Source organism: Sceloporus undulatus, chromosome 3 (assembly GCF_019175285.1).
Source record: "Sceloporus undulatus isolate JIND9_A2432 ecotype Alabama chromosome 3, SceUnd_v1.1, whole genome shotgun sequence".
Classification (NCBI taxonomy): domain Eukaryota; kingdom Metazoa; phylum Chordata; class Lepidosauria; order Squamata; family Phrynosomatidae; genus Sceloporus; species Sceloporus undulatus.
The window spans coordinates 108653381-108672309 of record NC_056524.1 but is presented as its reverse complement, the minus strand read 5'-3'; the positions used below and the strand labels follow the sequence as shown (position 1 = coordinate 108672309).

Here is an 18929-nt window from a genome sequence, read left to right as displayed (position 1 = left end):
CCAAAACACTGGTTTTCTAAAATGGTATAACCCCTTGAAGATTACGGAAAATAATTACTTTTGGAAGGCTTATTTTATTTATTCTCACAATTCTGGAGCAGGCATATCTTGTTGCTGTTCTAAAGAACCAAATATTTAAATCATAGGTAGATAGATGTTAGCATAAGCTTGTCCCATTTGCATGTTTCCTCATTCTGTGCATGTTTACTCAGAATACTGCCCAATGTATTCTCCCTAAAAAATGTTTGGGATTGGCATCGATACAGTGCAATCCCACTGAGTTCAATGAGGCTTCAACTAAATGCCTATAGGATTGCAACATAATTAGTAAAAGAGCAAGAGAAGAAAACATTTATGGAATATACTGAGGTGAAGATTTGTAATAAAATGTATGTATGAAAAAATATGAGAATATTTATTCAAACTCAATGGCTTTGTTTAAGGTGCAGCAAGCTTGAAGTTCATGCAGAAGGCTAGATTATACAGCTGTTAATATACATAACTAGATGGAGTATTAATTACATGTACGTTGCAGTCCTAGGCATGCTTACTGAGAAGAAAGCTGTACTGTACAAAGCAGAAAGTCTTATCAAAGAAATTGCGCGTAAAATTGTAGCCCTAGCTGAAAAAAATCAAAGCTACAATGGATAAGTTTAAAGACTTAAATTGCATATTTCATGGCATGTAAAGATTGGTATTCATATCCTGGACACCCTTCAGCCTGAAATGAACTGACTTTGACTTCAGTTTTGAACATTCCTTTTACACCCTAATCTTATCTATGTTCACTTGGAAGCAAACTTCATTATGTGGAATTGTGCTGGCTCTGAACTAAATGTACAAAAAGCAGCTACTTTCTTATTCTTACTGGACTTGTAGGAAGGCTGCAGTTGTAAAATACATATACAAGGGACCAAATGCCATTGAACTTACTTCTGAGTAAAGGTTGTAATGTAAATAAATGTACTGTATTTAGTATACTGAAAGTAAAAAAAAAATACAAGAAATAAATATCAGGTAGAGAAAGAAAAAATGCTATTACAGAAGGTTTGAGCTCATATGATAAATACAACAAAGTAAAGAAAGGGAAAGCCTTTTTAAAGACCTTTATCCAAGTGATGCTTCTGTCCTTTTTGCAAAACAAAAAATATCACTGGTTTCTCTGGGTCAAGTTGTTCTCTTGATGTGTTTTCACTCAAGGACAAAAAGAAATGATAAAGCATGCACAGAATTCAGCCGTGTGTGTGGGGGGGGGGGGGGGACAAAGCAATCCTAAATTTAAAAAAGTACAGAGAATTTTATGGTGCATAATGAGTCACTCTCCTCACCCTCCCTTTGCCATCCGTTTGCAAGCAGAGACTTTAGATGGCAATTTCAATTATTTTTTTAAGGCAGTAAGAGAAATTTATTTTGATAATTTACCAAAAGGTTTCAGGAGGGGCAAGGAACCTGTTGCAACAGAAAAGCTTTCTCCTGCTACAATACAGTTCCGTGCTAGTTCTCACGTTCTGCCCTATTCTGATCCTCTGTCATGCCCTAGAGCAATACTGTGTTACCATGTAGAGTAATTCTAAAAATGCCTCCTTTCCACAGTGGTGGCTGGCAGTTTCTGTGCCACTGAAACAGTGAGTATACTCCAGGTATTAGTCCAAACTTTAAAAGAGCTGTCCAAGATACTGACCTCATTTTTGCAAAATACATTCTGCTTTTTGAATCATTCCTTTCAAGTTTTTTTTTCTAAAGTTAAGAGAAGGAATGGTAGCTACCAGCTACCAGTGTTGTGGCACTTGCTGAAACTGGTCATCTCCCAAACCTTTTGCCTAATCTCCTGTACTCCTGCAACCAGCTTTTCCACACACACATTTCAAGATGAAAATACGCCATGCAAATCTTCCCTACAGTCCTCTGAAAGAAAACTCAAAATACCCATGCAAAAAAGTGAAAGGATCAGCTTGGCAATGCCAGCAGGACAGTGAGTCATAAAAAGCGATTGATATTTGGGTGCAAGAAAGCTAATTTTCCCTTGCTGATGGCCTTGCTGTGGCACCAGGGTGCCCTCTGTTTCTTTAGACCAGTGGCAGAAGGCAGTGTCCTTTCAAAACCCCAAGGAAACCAGCAGTCACTCTTTCTGGGAAGTGAAAGTAGGCAGGGAGTAGCAGACTCTTTGCAGATGCTCATTCTCTGAACAACTCGGACCAGACTCGTCTTCCTTTTCCTGTACAGCAGGATGGAAACATTTGATCCTCCAGATAAATATGAGTTTCTGAAATGCATTGGTGTGGGCAATGTGTTGTGGGAGTTGTGGTCCCAAACATCTGGAGGACAAAAGATTTCCTACCTGCTATATGAGATGATGTAATTCTTCCCATGCCTTCATACAAGCACTCAAACAGCTGAAGATTCCCTAGAACTGACAGGACACTCACATTATAGTGAATTATTGAAGTAAGAATTGTATTGGAGGGGTGTATTATGGAAAAGTCAGCAGAGAGAATACTGTGCAGTTCCCAGGGCTTGACTTTGGGGCAGAAATCCAGAGCTACACTCCAGTGGAAAGAACGGGAGAGTTCCTAAATTTAGCAGAGTTGGCTTACTGCATTTTGGAGTAAGTGCAGTAGTGTACATACCCGTTTAAGGATCCTCTTCCCCATAGGATTGTTACATCCTGGCTCTAAAGGCAACTGACTGGCCCTGACATTTCCAAGATTCAAAAGTAGTATAGTTAGCATAAGAAAGATTATTCAGTCCCTCATTATATCTACTTAGTAATGATTTTCAGAAAACACCATCAAAGATAACCCCAGCATCAAATACTAAATTGGAAAGATTATGATGAAAGGTTATCCATTCATCTGTTAGATGAGTTTTCCCTTGGAGACTTGGTGCCCAAGGTATTGGACTAAAAATTCTGTCATCCCTGACCAGTGCCTATATTGGATGGAGATGACTATGAGATGTAATCAGCCAACATCTGAGTTCAAGATTAGGAAAGTTGCCAGGGCAAATCACGCTTTCTCACCCTCAGAGGAAGGCAATGGCAAATCCCCTCTGAACAAATCTTGCCAAGAAAACCCCATGGGTCACCAGAAATTGAAAACAACTTGGAGGCATGCTATCTTGAAAATGTCCATTGTAATTGATTGTGCTTCAGATGCTTCTGTTTCTCAACATGCTTCTGCTTTTCACAAGAGAACAGGGTGCATGTAGTTTCCTGGCTTAAACTGCCATTTACAAATGATCAATGCCTCTGAGCCCGCATTGCTGAAATTCCATTTGCTTACCACAGATAAAACATCCTAATTTGGTTTGATTGTAGAATGCAGTCTGCACTCCTGAGTATCCAAACTGTACAAACTAGAAAGGCAGTCTTATAGGCTCTGTTTCTTACTGAGGAGAGACCTGTGGTGTCTTTTGTAATAAACTTGTTTGTTTACAGATTGCGAGGGTGGGAAACAAGCACACATGGGGACAATACTGCTCCCAAACTATAATTTATCCAGTTCTGTGAATACAGTTCTCAGTTTTTATAATTACATTTTATGATGCTTTCTATGATAGCATATTTTCCTATTTACATTTCATTTTAATTAAAAGATTTTAAAGTGGTTTCATTTAATAGGCAAATGGATCAGAGTATTTCAGAAGAAATAAAACCTAACTAGAATGACAGATTTTTCGGAAGGTTCTAAAATGTTGTTTTAAGTGGGTGAGAGTTTTGATTATTCTCAAACACTGAACATAGTATTCTGCAAGTTTAGGTTTAACAGAACCTTTTTGAAAATATTTATCTGGAGAGATGTCTCGCTGAGAAGACAAAGAACAAATACTGTCAAAAGCTCTGAAATCTTTTACAAACAAACTTCAGTTGTGTTGCAGTTAAACTGAGATATGAAGTATACAGTTGATTTACAAAATATAAAAAACAGTACTGTTGCTACCAATCATTGGTTTGTTTGTTTGTTTGTTTGTTTGTTTCATTTTCATGCTGCCTTTCTCCCAGAATGGGATCCTAGTTGACTTACCAAGGCAGTTATCAAGGTATATTATGTTTAATGTCATAGTTACATTCATAGTCCACCTCTCCTCCAACAAGATCAAGGCAGTATACAAGGTTGATTGCTTCACATGGTGTGAGACAGAGGAGCTAGTTAAAGGTCACCCAGTGAAATAGACAGAAGATATTATAATAGATGCTAGAAACCACCACTTAATTTTTTTCAAAACTCATTTCTCAGCCTTCCCTCCCACCCTTTGGAAGGGTTAAAAATAAATAATACCTGTAGGAAAGATGCAGGAAACAAAATATGTCTTGGGTGGGTGGCATAACAATAATAGAACACACCGCAAAAGAGCACAGTTAATAGAGGAGGTAGGCTAAATGCCATCTAGCTTTCCAATTGCTAATCAATAAATATAAATCCAACAACAAAGAAATGTCAACCTAGTTCCCAAGAAATCCTCCAAATACTCTTACAACACTAGAAGAACAAGAATTACTCCCAATCACAATGATCCAAATCTCTTTTCTCTTCCCAGTGCAATACTTACAAGAGCCCACAAATGGGCAGTTGGTATAATCTGGAGATAACTGCTACAAGACTAAGGGGACAAACAGAAGGCTGCACCTAAAGAGGGTCAATAGAATTGAAGGAGGTGAACAGGAAAAAGAAAAGATGGTTAATTCCCTCCCCTCCCTTTAGAATTCAGTCTAATGCGGCTGAATTTTTGAAAAAGGAAGTAGAAAAGGTCCAAAAATGCAAGGGACATTGAGAAGGATTGTGTGAAGAAGGTTGATAAATAATCTAGCCAACAAACTGCTGAACAGTGGCTTCAAATGAGTGATAAGTAGATGAGTGGACCAAACTAAACCAGAAAGATAAAAAAGCTAAGAAACAACCAAAGACTGAGCAGCATTTTAATCTGCAATCAGAATGAAATGGCTGATTTGTCAGCAATATAATTAATAGGAAGGAGGCCTAAAATTACTTTCAAGCAGCAGCCTCCTATCATTGCTGCCTGTCACACTGCAGCCACCACTGCCACTGCCTACCACTGAGTGAAAAAGTCCAGCAAGGGCACCAGAGGAAGAGGCAAATGGGGGAAACAATGCAGCGAATGAAACCTAAATTAAATGACCATTTTAAAAAAACAGCCAGTTTACATTTGGATTTACTTTAAAAACATAATCGATATAATATCAGTGCAGCTGTTCTGGTCTCTGGGCAGGAGATTCTTAATGTGTATCTCACAAATAATGTTGAAGTGGAGTCTAGTATTTTCACTGATGTGGAGTTTTTTCTCTGCAGTTAAAGAAATCAACATGCAGCTCGGGTCATGTTTACAAATTACATCAGCCTTCTGAAAATACACCTGCACAGTACTAATTCTACATTGAGATGAAATGTGGAAAGTTGCCACACACAGTTACTGGAAAAAATTGTAGAATCTGCTTGGTAAGAAGAGCTCTGCTGTATTTATTGTTATGTCTCTTCAAGTTGATTCCAACTTATGGCAACTTATGGCAAAGGGGTTTCATGGCAAAATTTGTTCAGAGAGTTGCCACTGACTTTCTCTGTGGTTGAGAGAGTGTGAATTACCCAAGATCACCCAAAGGGTTTTCATGACTGAACAGGGATTCAGACCTTGCATTCCTGGGACCCTAGTCCAACATTCAAACCACTATACATTCTGGCTCTTTGCACTACTTTGCAGGATCCTTCAAATGAAAAAGTGTTAAATATTTTCTTTTTGGTATTTTCTGCCTATGTTCTACCCCCTCATTCCTACAGGCTTACTGCAACTGGGCCTATAATTAAAAATAAGCACACAGTAATGAAACAATTGTGGATTCTTTCTCTATTTATCTTGCCTCCCCTTTTCTTCATGTGTCACCAAATTTTCAATGGTAAGCTTTAGACTATAAGTTCCTCACTATAGAGACAGGTTTCCCTGTCATCTGTAAAGTGCAATGCATTCTGATGCCACCACATGAAGTAAATATATATTTATTTTCAAGCAAAGCCAATTGCAAGATGCAGCCCCTCCAACTGCTTTTGCAATGGGATCCAGATCCTCCATTGCATCCCTGCTACTTCCATCAAATTGGTGCACATTGCTCATGTATGGTTTACAAATGGAATTGTATTCCCAAAAACCTTCTAGATGCACAGTGCCATTAATAAATTACATACACTCCAATTGTCCCAATTTGGCAGGGATAGTCTCAAGTAATCCTCTGTCATCCCATTTTTCATCTGCTTTAAAATGACCCAGCTTCTTTTTCTCTCCAATTTTCCTTTTTTGTCCTCAGACTGTTTCAGTTGCTGCAAGCTGAGTTCAAAGTGTAAAAGTAATTTGAACTCAGTTAACTCATGGGAGGGGGGGGAAGAAAGGAGGGATAGAAATTTGCTCTTCCCTCTGGGCTCAGGCAAAAACAAACTATTGCCTTGCCTCCTACCTTGTGTGTTCTTTAAAACCTTTTTCTATCTTGAGGACACTCCACTGTTGTTTGGTCCCATGTTGTCTGGTTTTCATCTGTGAAATTTTAGACAGCATAAAATTATGGTCTGAATCCTACTGATATTTTCAATTAAAGTAGACCCATTGCATCAATTGTTGAATGGTGAGTCAACACTTGCATTGGTTCCCTTGATTCAATGGGTCTACTCTAGTTGGGATTACCAATAGGATTCAGACAAATGCGTGCAGAAGGTCACCACTTTGGCTTGAAATGGAAACTGCAATTAATAGTTTGCCATCACTACCAAATTCTATGGCAGTGAGAAGGGCAACCCATTGTGGGTTTCAGTGGCACCAGTACAGACATTGAACACCCAGAAGCTGCACACCCCTGTTGCAAACCAAACTATTTGTATTTCATTCACAAAACAATGAATATCTTAACAAACTATGGTTATATTAGATATTTGTAAATGCAGAAAGGGAGAGGCAGCATGCTGTAGTAGTTTGAGTATTGGACTGCAACTATGGAGATCAGGATTTAATTCCCCAGTCGAGCAAAAAACCCACTGGATGAAGTCACACTCTCTCAGCCTCAGAGGATGGCAATGGCCTCTGAAGAAACATGCCAAGAAAACCTTATGGCCTTTATCACACGTGAAATTGGCACACCAATCCAAAGCCATTCTGAAAGGAAGGGGAAGCAGAGTCAATTCAAATCCAAAGAAATTCATGTGATTAATTATCACATGTGAAGAGCAAAATTGTGGTCATTCCTGAGGCAAAGCGGAGCGAATGCAAAATAAATTATCACACCATGCGGATTCAACAATTCAAATTGTCACCCTTGTGCATGCTCAGTGGGGCTCTGAACGCATCGAGAACTTTTACACTTCTGGGGTGAAGAAAGGGGCCACTTTCTGTTTCACGTGAATGCTAGCATCACGTGAATCATTCCTGTCATCCCTCCGAGCTACATCCAAATGCAGCCCCCATTCTTCCCATCCCTGTTATTATTATTATTATTATTATTATTAAAAAAATTATTTCCTGCCTCTCCTCAAGGCTTGAGGCAGGGTACCCAAAAGAGAATAAGGCACTGCAAAATAAATTATTATTATTATTATTATTATTATTATTATTATTATTATTATTATTATTATTATTATTATTATGCAGTGCCTTGTTCTCCTTTGGGTACCCTGCCTCTAGCCTCACATGAATCGTTCCTGTCATCCCACCCAGCCACATCCGAATGCAGCCTCTGTTCGTGCCATCCCTCCTGGACACATCAGATTCCCCCCTCTGTTCTTGCCATCCCTCCTAGCCACATCGAAATGCAGCCTCCATTCTTGAAGGAGTACCAGAAGCAAATGGAGCAAAACTGAAGCACCGCATCATGGGAAATGTGGCACCTTGGAGGTTGTGGGAGGTGTACCAGGACCAAAGCAAAGTTGCATTCCATACCAAGACCAATTTGAACTGGATTCGAGTTGACCTTGGATAAATATTTGTGAATTCGCTAGTTACCGAATTCACCTACATCAGTAGTCACTTTGGATTGACTTTGGATCTGGCTCGGAATGACTCCCCATAGAAAGCAATCACGTGTGATAATCTATCACATTATAACGTGAATTCGCATGGCTGGGCCCTGAATGGCTTCAGATTGGAGTTGCAAAAACCATTGTGAGATAAGCTCCTATGATAGGTCTGTATTAGGGTTGCTGTAAGTCAAAAATGATTTGAAGGCACACAACAACAAAATGCAGAAAAAGTTGGTGGTGATTAGATATGGAGAAAAAGAGTGGGGAGAGGGCTGCTAACTGAAGGATACAATGAATCACTCTTTTTTACATGAGTAGCAGAAATACCCAGAAGCCAAAAAAGCTTGACTACAACATTGACTGCACTACTGAGCATGTGAAGTTTTATTAGTCACCTTTTAGCTAGAAAACATTAGTTGTGCACTCTGTTGCCAGAAAAATGCAGCACATTGTTTTTAAACCAGGTATTCCTACTATTTATTTTTTTCCTTCTCATTTGATCCAGAATTCTATTCTTTTTTCATCAGCAATAGTGTAAGCAAGTAAAATTGCAATCCTGTGCTAATTTACCCTTGTGTAAATTCTACTCCAATTACTGCATAATAGTTTGTGGGATGATATTTTACCACAGGATTGTGGACAGGCCTTCCACTTTCTCTGTTAAAAATGTTTCTCATTTAAGTCCAGGACCATATTTAACACAAAGCCCACATACCAAAGACATGTAAGGTCTGTGTTTTAACAAGTTCATATTAAATACTGTGAATGTCCACACTGTAAATTATGCTGTGCAGATTAATTGTAACCAGTCACATAAACCACATAGCCAATTTTCTTTCTCTCGCTAAAATAAGCAAAGCATTTATAATAAGGAATAGAAAATTAATCTAGTTATAATAAATGGAGAGGTAGAGAAGCAAATATATGGTTCTAATTCTTCTGCTGTTGTAGTTTCACTGTTCAGTGTGTAATTCTTGTACAAGCCATACAGTGGGGACTGGAGGCATTGGAATGGGAGTCACTGCATAGCACCACAACTATTACATGTTCATAACTTCCCAATAGGATTTAGGCTATTGCTTATTATTTATCACAGAGCAGACCTACTCTAGACCTTCAATGATCTATCCAAGCTGCTGAACTTCTTTAAAGCTTAGAATAAAACCCAGAGTAGATTCATTGTACCCCTAGCAAGGAAGCCACCGGCTATTCTAGCTTGGAAGCCACTGGCACTATTATTCTGTGGAAAGAACACTTCAGTGAAGTTCCTGAACAACATATATCTGAGGTGAGCAGAAGACAGGTTAGGATCTACTGTAGACTGAATGGTGGTCTCCCATTGGAGTACAAAGTGGCTGGCCCAAATAATCCATAATGATTATGAGAGCCTCTTCGGACTCTTTCACCCGACACAATTATAGCACTATTTTTACTATCCAGGTTCCATCCTATGATTTACAGGAAGGAGTATTTGAATTCTGAGCCAGAGAGCTCTAGTGCTTCACCAAACTATAAATCTTGGGATTCCATAGGATATTGCCATGGCTGTTAAAGCGGTATCACAGTGATATGAATGATTGAAAAGGATGGAAAAGCCATTGGACATTTTCACATACACAAGAACACTAATGTCCATACAGTAAGGATAGATGGATTTTTATTTTTATTTTGAAAAAATGATAAGGTTATACAGAAGCATTTCTCACACTGTTGAAGAGCCACCTTGTCATCTTCCTGCTTCCTCTTCCTCACCATGCTTATCAAATTTGCAGATGACACCAAATTGGGAGGGGCAGATAATACCCCAGAGGACAGGATCAAAATTCAAAATGACCTTAATAGATTTGAAAGCTCAGCCCAAACTAACGAAATGAACTTCAACAGGAAGAAATGTAAGGTACTACACTTAAGCAGACAAAAGGAAATGCCTAGCTATAGGATGGGGAACACCTATCTTAACAAGACTACATGTGAAAGGGATCTAAGAAGCCTGTAAACCACAAGTTGAACATGAGTCAACAGTGGGATACAGCAACTAAAAAGGCCAATGCAATTCTAGGCTGCATTAATAGAAGTATAGTGTCTAGATTGATACAAGAAATAGTACCACTTGTATTTTGGAATATTATGTTCATTTCTGGGCACCACAATTCAAACAGGATGTTGATAAGGTGGAGCATGTCCAGAGGAGAGTGACTGAATTGGTAAAAGCTCTGGAAACCATGCCTTATGAGGAGAGACTTGGGGAACTGGGTATGTTTGGCCTGGAAAAGAGAGGGTTAAGAGGTGATATGATAGCCTTGTTTAAATATTTGAAGGAATGTCATACTGAAGATGGAGCAAGTTTGTTTTCTGCAGCTCCAGAGAATAGGACCCAGAGCAATGGATTCAAACTACAGAAAAAGAGATTCCACCTCAACCTTAGGAAGAACTTCCAGACAGTAAGCGCTGTTCGACAGTGGAACACACTGCCACAAAGGTGGTGGGGTCTCCTTCTTTGGACATTTTTAAACAGAAACTGGATGGCCATCTGTCGGGTATGCTTTGATTGAGAGTTCCTGCATGGCAGGGAGTTGGACTGGAGGGCCCTTGTGGTCTCTTCCAACTCTATGATTCTATGACCACAGTCAGTCTCAGCACCCTGAGGCAGCTGCTAGCTGATGCCTGACATGGTCCCACCAATACTGACTACTGCTTCACTTTTCCTGTTGCCCAGTCCACTAGCCATAATCTTTTCTCTTGACAGAGACTGAGACAAGTGCCTGGCATGCAGTCAGTTCAAGGTATTGGCCTGGAGGCCAGAAGCTTATTCTAGAATGCTTCCAGCCAATTAATTTTCCTTGCCAACCTTCTGCAAATTATAGCATTGGTCCAATGCCTTGGATTGATGCTATGGTTTGCAGGAGATTGGCAAGCAAAATTTATTAGCTGATGACTTCCTAGTGTAAGCCCTCATTTTCCTAGCCATGTAAGGTTTTGGCTTCTTCCAAGAAAGCCCTTGGCCTCCTGACCAATGGAAGAGACCACTATTTTGTCCTCCCTCATCTACCTGTTTGCCAATGTGCTGCTGACACATGTGTACAGACTTGCCCTATTTTGGACTGCTGGCTGATTATAGTTCAAAGTCAGAAGCAGAAGCAGAAACCATGACAGAAGATCTGGAGATCTCTGTCTTAGCTACATATCTCTTCTCACAATTGTAGTTTCTTTTGATCTCAAAATAAATTAAGGGTGCATGCTCGCTTGTTTGTTTTTCTGGCTTCCATCCTTTAGCATCATATTTTTGTTAGCTTGTCTCATTTGCCTGCAGCAGATTAATTTTTATTTTCAAATCAGCACTGGTGTGTGTGGGTTGTTTTTTTAAGGCAATGTATTGTCTGTTCTTCACATTAGTATTCCCTCCATGCAGTTCCCACACCCCCTTGACTGGAAGGATAGCTTCCACCCCATTCACCATGGCAACTGGAGGATCTAGCAACAGACTAAGGATTGGAAGGGGGGAAATATCCCAATTCTAAAATGGATTTTGTGTTCATAGCAACACATTGTGCAATTGGAGGAGGAGGAGGAGGAGGAGAAAGATTTCCCTCTTAGCTGGAATCTCCAGGAGTGAGTGAAAGCTTAAGCATGGCCATTTAGTAGCCTGAGGGTGAAAGGTTTTTATATGCAAAGCATGGTCACATCTCTCTGTGGAGAATAATAGTGATCATAACTTGATATGGTTGCCTCTAGTGACAAATGACATGGTTTTAGACTGTAAAGCTCCTTTGAGGCAGCAATGTGTCTCTGCGTTGCTTATGAAACTTGATAAACATGATTTCCAGGCCCAATTTAAAGCACTGGTTTTGACCTTTAAAGCCCTTCACAGTTTAGGAATAAAATATTTGAAGAACTGCCTGTCTCCCTGCACATCTTACAGTACATTAAGAACGTAAAAACCTGGTCTTCCCTGCATATCCTCACCATCTGAGGGAAGGCAGAGGATTGCTAAAGTGAGGGACTTTTCAGTTGGGTCACCCTGATTTTGGAACACCCTCCCCAAAGGGGCATGCCTTGCACCCTCTTTGTTCTCATTTCAGGCCCAGAGAAAAATCTCTCTATTTTCCTTGCACCTTTTGATCTTATATGAGCTTTGGCACTGTTTTAAATGGCTTCAGTTTTGCTTCTTGTTTAGTTATTTTATAGCTGTTTTTTTTTTTCTAAATTGTATCTTTGGTGTAAATTTGCCATGATCTCTTTTTTCTTTTCTTTTCTTCTTTAAGGGGTGGTATATGAAAACATGTACTCAGACATATAAAATACTGTTTGTATAATAAAACCATTATTATAATAAGAAAATTATATTCACTAGAGCTGGTCTGTTGATGTCTATTTCACAAAGTCATAATCATTGCAGTTCTCATGCAATATAAAAAGGATCAGCATTCTTAGGATGATTCTCAACAGGTGTAGAGTGCATATAGACCCAGTGTGGCATAGTGGTTTGAGTCCTGGACTATGACTCTGGAGACTAGCGTTTGATTCCCACCTTGGCCATGAAATCCACTGGGTGAGCTTGGGCAAGTCACTCTCTCCCAGCCTCAAAGGAAGGCAATGGCAAACCTCTGAACAAATCTTGCCAGGAAACCCCAACAAGTCAGAAATAACTGACCTTAGGGTTGCCATAAGTAAGAAATAACTAGAATACACGCAAAACACACACACACATAGGCTGCTGTGCCTCAATGCTATGGAAGTCTGGAATCTAGATTTTTGTGAGATATTTAGCATTCTCTGTCAGAGAGTTCTGGTGCCACAACAAACTACAAACCCTAGGATTCCAGAGGATGAAGCCATGACAGTTAAAGCTGTTCCAATATTAAATCTGCAGTATGGCAGCAGCTGTACTTAGATATTGTGTGTCTATGTGCCTTCAAGTCACCTGTCAACTTATAACAACCCCATTAATTTCATAGGGTTTTCTTAGGCAAGGAATACTCAGAAGCTGTCTTGTAGTCCCACTGAATTCTGTAGGGCTTGCTGTCAGGTAAATATGGTTAGGACTGCAATGTTAGATTGCAGTCTCTTCTCATCACAGGAAACTAATAATGCACAGTAACATTTGGATCTGTATAGGGAACTTAGAAAAGTTACTTTTGGGAGCTATTATTCCAGGAGTGTAGCTATGAGGAAGATGCTATTTGTAGCATAACAGAGAGTTAAACAGTGAAAAACATTAACACCTAGAATCCTTAGATTCTCTGTTTGCATTCCCCTTGTACCTTTGCCTGTCACACTTTCTTTGGGTGCCTAAACTGTATTTTTAAATGTTTGACTGAACTTTTAAGTTACTGCAATGCTAGAAATTTGTGTACTGAAGGAAAATTGCATTATTGGAGGCTACACCTGTTTATTAGGGGAGAAGGACCTCATTTTCTTCCCCTCCCCATGGCTACACCTTTGTACAACTCCCAGAACTGCCCCTCTCCATTGGCCAGCATAGCAAATTGGGCTGTGCACAGAAGTCCGCTTGCCACATTCAGATTTTCCTGTCTGTATCTGGACAGTAGTCTTCAGTGGACACTGCTGTCAGGGCAATGACTTAATTTCATTGATTATCACCGGAGAGTAATTTTTTTTCTTTTGAGAAAGGCAAGAACAATGTTTTGACAGCTCTGGCTTGAGCTCCCTGCTGAGATCCCCCAGTTTTCCTCTTACCTTGGTTTCCTTACAACCTTTTATGATTTAGGTAGAGGCTGAAAAATAGCTGATTCCAATTGTCATTTAGCTATGTACTTGTATGTTCTTGTTTGTCATTGGTCTCTTGACTGGTTGTTTCATTGCTGGGCACTGCAGTTGTGGTTTTGTGGTTAGCCATCCTAGTCTGTATTGATTTTTGATATATTTTATACAAATAAATAGTACAGCTGGAGGAATCTGTGAGGAACATAAATATAAAAATTGGCACATTCTGGTGTATGTTAATAGAAATAGGCTTCATTCTATATAAATAAGGTAGGATATCTGAAATACTTTAACCTAACCACAAGAGACAAGCTTGCTGCATGGTTTTTTTTTCTATTTTCCTGTTATATTGTTCAAATCATCAATCATTTTTAATAGGAAGACAGAATTTGAAATAATTTCCCTTGTTTATCTTAGTCAGAATATGTTGCATTGTATCATCAAAGCTAATATTGGTATAAACAAGTTGTGATGTTAGGTATCCATAGCTCCCTTCAAAAGCACAAGAAGGTCAGAAGACACAAATGCCAACACAGAGACCAAGACCAACAGACATGTCTACAGTATCCCTGGAAATTCCCCTGGTACCCACCAATCATAATTGGATAGTGATGCCCTCATAGACCAATGATGGAATTTAACTTCAGTCCATGTTGTCAGCTGAATAGCCACCTTCCCTCAACCCCATATAAACACAATGCATGCTGCAAGAAAAAGAAATAAACTTGTCCCATGTGTTGCAGATCAATATGGGTGGGTGGCAGGAAGCTTGGTCAGAAAGTCATCCTGTAGCATGAGTCTGGTGTGAAGTGAGCATTTCTGTTTTCAAAAAAAGGGCTAGAAATGAGTGTGCAAGCAAAAACAGAAGCTATAACAAGTAATTTATAGTTGATAACACTACAGGAAATAACTAAGAACCCACCCTTTCAGATTGAAAGGACAATGCGATGGGAGTTAGAAAGCTTGTATTTATGGATACACTTCAACAAAATGAAAAGCAAAACAACGCAAGGCCTACCTTTGAGAGAAGAGGACCAGATGGTAACCTTGTTAATGAAGGACAATGTGTGTGGGATGCATGTCATAAACAAGACATTTTGTCTCACAACTACATAGGAAAGAGAGAGAGAAATCCATAGTCTCTGTAGTCTCCCAAGGACAAAGTCCATGATTTTTTTTCCTTCCCTCAGACCTATAAGGAGAGTTATAAAGACCAAAACCAGGCCTGCATGGAACACCTTCTGCATTTTTCATCCTATCCAACCACCTTCACTTTCATCTCCATCTTATGCATTAGGAGAATGCAGATGTCCAGGGACTCCTGTTATCCTTTTAATATCCTTTTAATATATTGTAACCCGCTTTGAATCCCATTGTGGGAGAAAGGCAGGATATAAATCCTGGAAATAAAATACATAAATAATTCTTCTAGTCTCAGCTCTTTGCTACCCTTTCATTGAAGAACTTTGAGCTATCTCTTCAAGAATCCCGCAGACAATATGGCCATTGTACCCACAAAGCCTGGATTAACTCTGTGATATACACTCAGGCCCTAGACTAACTCCATCTACCTAAGTTGACCACTGGATCCTCTTAGACAGGAGGAGTAAGACTTGGAAGGGCAATATGAAGGAATCAGATAAGATCCTCAAGTGTAATGATATATCATTAAATACTAGTCAGAATGATTAATTTCCAATTTCTTTCTGTGGTTATCAAAAATGGATAATGAAGAAAGCTAAGAGGAAGAAAATCAACTCATTTGAAATGTTGTGCTTGAGAAAAGTCCTACAGTTACCATGGACTTCTAAAATATAAATGAGTGGATCCTAGAGCAAATCAAGCCTGAACTCCTGCTAGAACCCAAGATAAACTGAGGCTGTCATACTTTCTTGATTTAAAAAGGAACTATAGCCTCTTCTTTAGGATTTTTCCACCCACTGAGCCACATCAGTAATTCACTGGAGTCATACACACATTTCTTACATTCCTGTACTGTTAATATTATTCCAAGACCTTCTGTTTTCTGATGCTGATGGGCATATGGTGTCCCCTCAGTGATCCACTCAGCATAAGGTCCATAGTGTCCAAAGCTAGTCAAGCAGAATATCCACCAAATGTCTTTCTTCAACCCTGGCTGTCGAAATACAATGATGATAAAGTAAACAGCTAAAAAATATGCTATCCCTTCATGTCATACCAGCTGTCTAAGGCAAGTGCTTCATTCTACCTAAAGACAGGGCCACGTCTGCTGTCCAGCATAAATCCTAGAAAGGCAGGGAAAGGGTCTTCAGAGAACAAACAAAAGAAAAAAACCAACTGTAAAGTATCTGGTTCCTGATGTTGCCATTGGAGTTGTAGGCAGTTTGCATGGCATCATTGGTGGGAAAGAATACTGGGCGTGTTGAATAGTGGCTTGATTGCCTATAAGGTGACATGAGAATCTTGGGGAAATAGCGATTGCAGCCTCAGATTGCAACGAAAAGATCTTCTGACTAATCATTTGTAAGAATGAGTGAGTGAGTCAGGCTGCAATCACATGACACTTATCTAAGAGTAAGACCCATTCAGAACATGCCAAACAAATATACAGATTATGCTATAAGCCATGTATTGGACTAATGCCCTGCTCTTCCCCTAAATAATGGTATTATGTATTTTAAAGTATTTCTATACAGTACTTACTGTAATACACTGTGAACATTATGTCCCTCTTCCTTTCACCCACTGAAGGAGACAAGATGGAGGAAGTACAGTTGGCCCTCCTTATCCACAGAATTTATTTATCCACGGATTCAACACTTATCACTTGAAAAATATATTTTAAAAAAATATAAATTCCAATCAGCAAACATTGATTTTGCCATCTTATATAAAGGACACCATTTTACTATACCATTGTATTACATGAGACTTCAGAATCCACAGATTTTGGCATCCATAAAGGGTCTTGGAAACAAACCCCAGCAGATACCAAGAGGCCGAGCCATCCCCTCTCTATTGAGCCAATCATCTCAGCTGCCCATTCCAATGGTTCTACAGTCTGTTGTTATTGGGTGCCCTCAAGTCATTTCTGAGTTATGGTGGCCATGGATTACGACTCTGGAGGCTAGGATTCAAATTCCTGCTTGGCCATGGAAGTCCACTGGGTGACATGGGTGAACTGTGGTAGATCTGCCTTAGAGTCACCATAAACTGGAAATAACTTGAAGGCACACCACAGCAAGAGTAGAGCCACTGAATCTATTGGATTTGCCTATGACTATGTATTGACTCATCATTCAACAATTTATGCAATAAATCTAATCTGGTTGAGAATAACCAAGATTCTAGCCATAGTGTATTCTGTTATTCTTTTGTCTTTATTTTATTTTATTTAGTCACTCTTTTGGGTTCTGGAAATGGATCTAAGTACATTGCTACTCTATTTGCTTTTGGTTCCTAAGACAAACAGCAGTAGTGTCCCCACTTCTGGTATTACCTTGGGGCAGGGACAGGACTCCAGGGGGCAGGGCTGGAGTCTCCCTTGGGGCCACCCCATCCCTCTCCTCATGAGGAGAAGGACAGAACAGGACAGGAGAGAAGGGCACACTTGGCCTCCCTCAGGCCACACTGTCCCTCTCCTCATGGGAAGGGATGGGATGGTAGGGGGCAGCATGCTCAGCCTCCCTTGGACCACCCCATACCTCTCCTCATGAGGGGAAAGACAGGATGGCATGGAGAGAGCGCCTGACTGGGTGTTAACCTTCATCTGGGGCATCACCAGGTGCAGGCTGCACTGCCAACACCTATCTAGTGATGCCACTGACAAACAGTAGCATCCACATCCTAAACATTCAATATAATAACATCTGCAAATTAGAATCCAGGTCTTAATATTGCATCTCCTTCTCACAACCATCATGATGCTCTTCCTTTGCTACTAAAGTCGGTTTAGATGGATCCTGGCCTTTTTTCTGGAGTGACAATGAATATTACTTGCATTCACATAGTGTAACTTTGTTGGCCATTTGCCTTTTTTCACACAGATACAAAACTTAAATGCAAGCCCTGAGGATAATTAATATCTAAAACAAATACCAGCCTTTGCCAGAAAGTTTACATTTGTGCTGCTAACCTTTCATTAGACAAAATACTTTCTCACAATGCCTCAGGCAGCCTTCTGTAATGGAAACCGAGGAGAAAAGTAGAAAGAAATTAAAATCTAATAAATATTTTGAAATAGTGGGTTTGATATTATTGGCAATATGTTACACTGTGATGAATACACATCAGAATTCCACTGCCTAGTTACCTTCATTCTTACCCAGATACAGCACCTGCGGTTATATTGATCTGAAATTTAAAAACAACTTTTTTGGCATTATGCAAAATTATTACACTATATTAAAAACATTAACATTTGACTAGGAATGTAAGCACTGTATAACAACAGTAACCCCCCTCACAAAACAGTAAATACTAAGTATTTGATTTATATCTCAGTAACCCTAAACCTTCAAAAATGCATGACTCATTCTATATAGGATGGTTTTCAAGATGTTCTAAAAGATGATAGTCAACACTTGTTTTTGCTGCAGCTACAAATCCTGAAAAAGACTAACAAATTAATCACAACATGTCAGACACATTATTTGTTGCCCTAAGAGGAGAGATGTCATATATAACTACATAGGCACAAAGAAAACCAATGTTAACAAATGGCCATTAATAAAAGAATAATCTTTTAATTTTCCTCTAATAAAACAATGTAGCTGCAAATATTAAGCCAATTAACTTTAAAGCTCTATTTTGCTAGACTTTTATTGAACAATCTTGAATTACTCCCCAAATAAAAATTTCCTGGCAATCTCAAACACATAAGATTGCTAGTTGACTAAATTGTAGAATGCTAGCATGGTGTCGTGATTTTAGTGTTTGATATGACTCTGGAGAACAGGGTTCATTTCGAAGCTCACCCATGGCACCCACTTGGGCAAGTCACATGCTCTCAGCCTCCGGGGAAGACAATGGCAAACCACCTCTAACAAATCTTGCCAATAAACCCCGATGATAGGTTTGCCTTAGGGTCATCATAAGTAAAAAACTACATGAAAGCACACAACAAGAACAACAACAGCTTGCCAAAACTCTTTTCAGTTTCTGTCACAGTCAAGCGTTAACAACAACAACAAAATCCCATTTTACTGGGATGCCCAT

General features: G+C 39.4%; 1 long non-coding RNA gene across 1 annotated transcript in view; it reads left to right on the top strand.

Annotated features, from left to right (window-relative positions):
• LOC121926324 overlaps positions 1-18929 on the top strand; it is a 51366-nt gene that overhangs the window by 13516 nt on the left and 18921 nt on the right. The window lies entirely within an intron of this gene.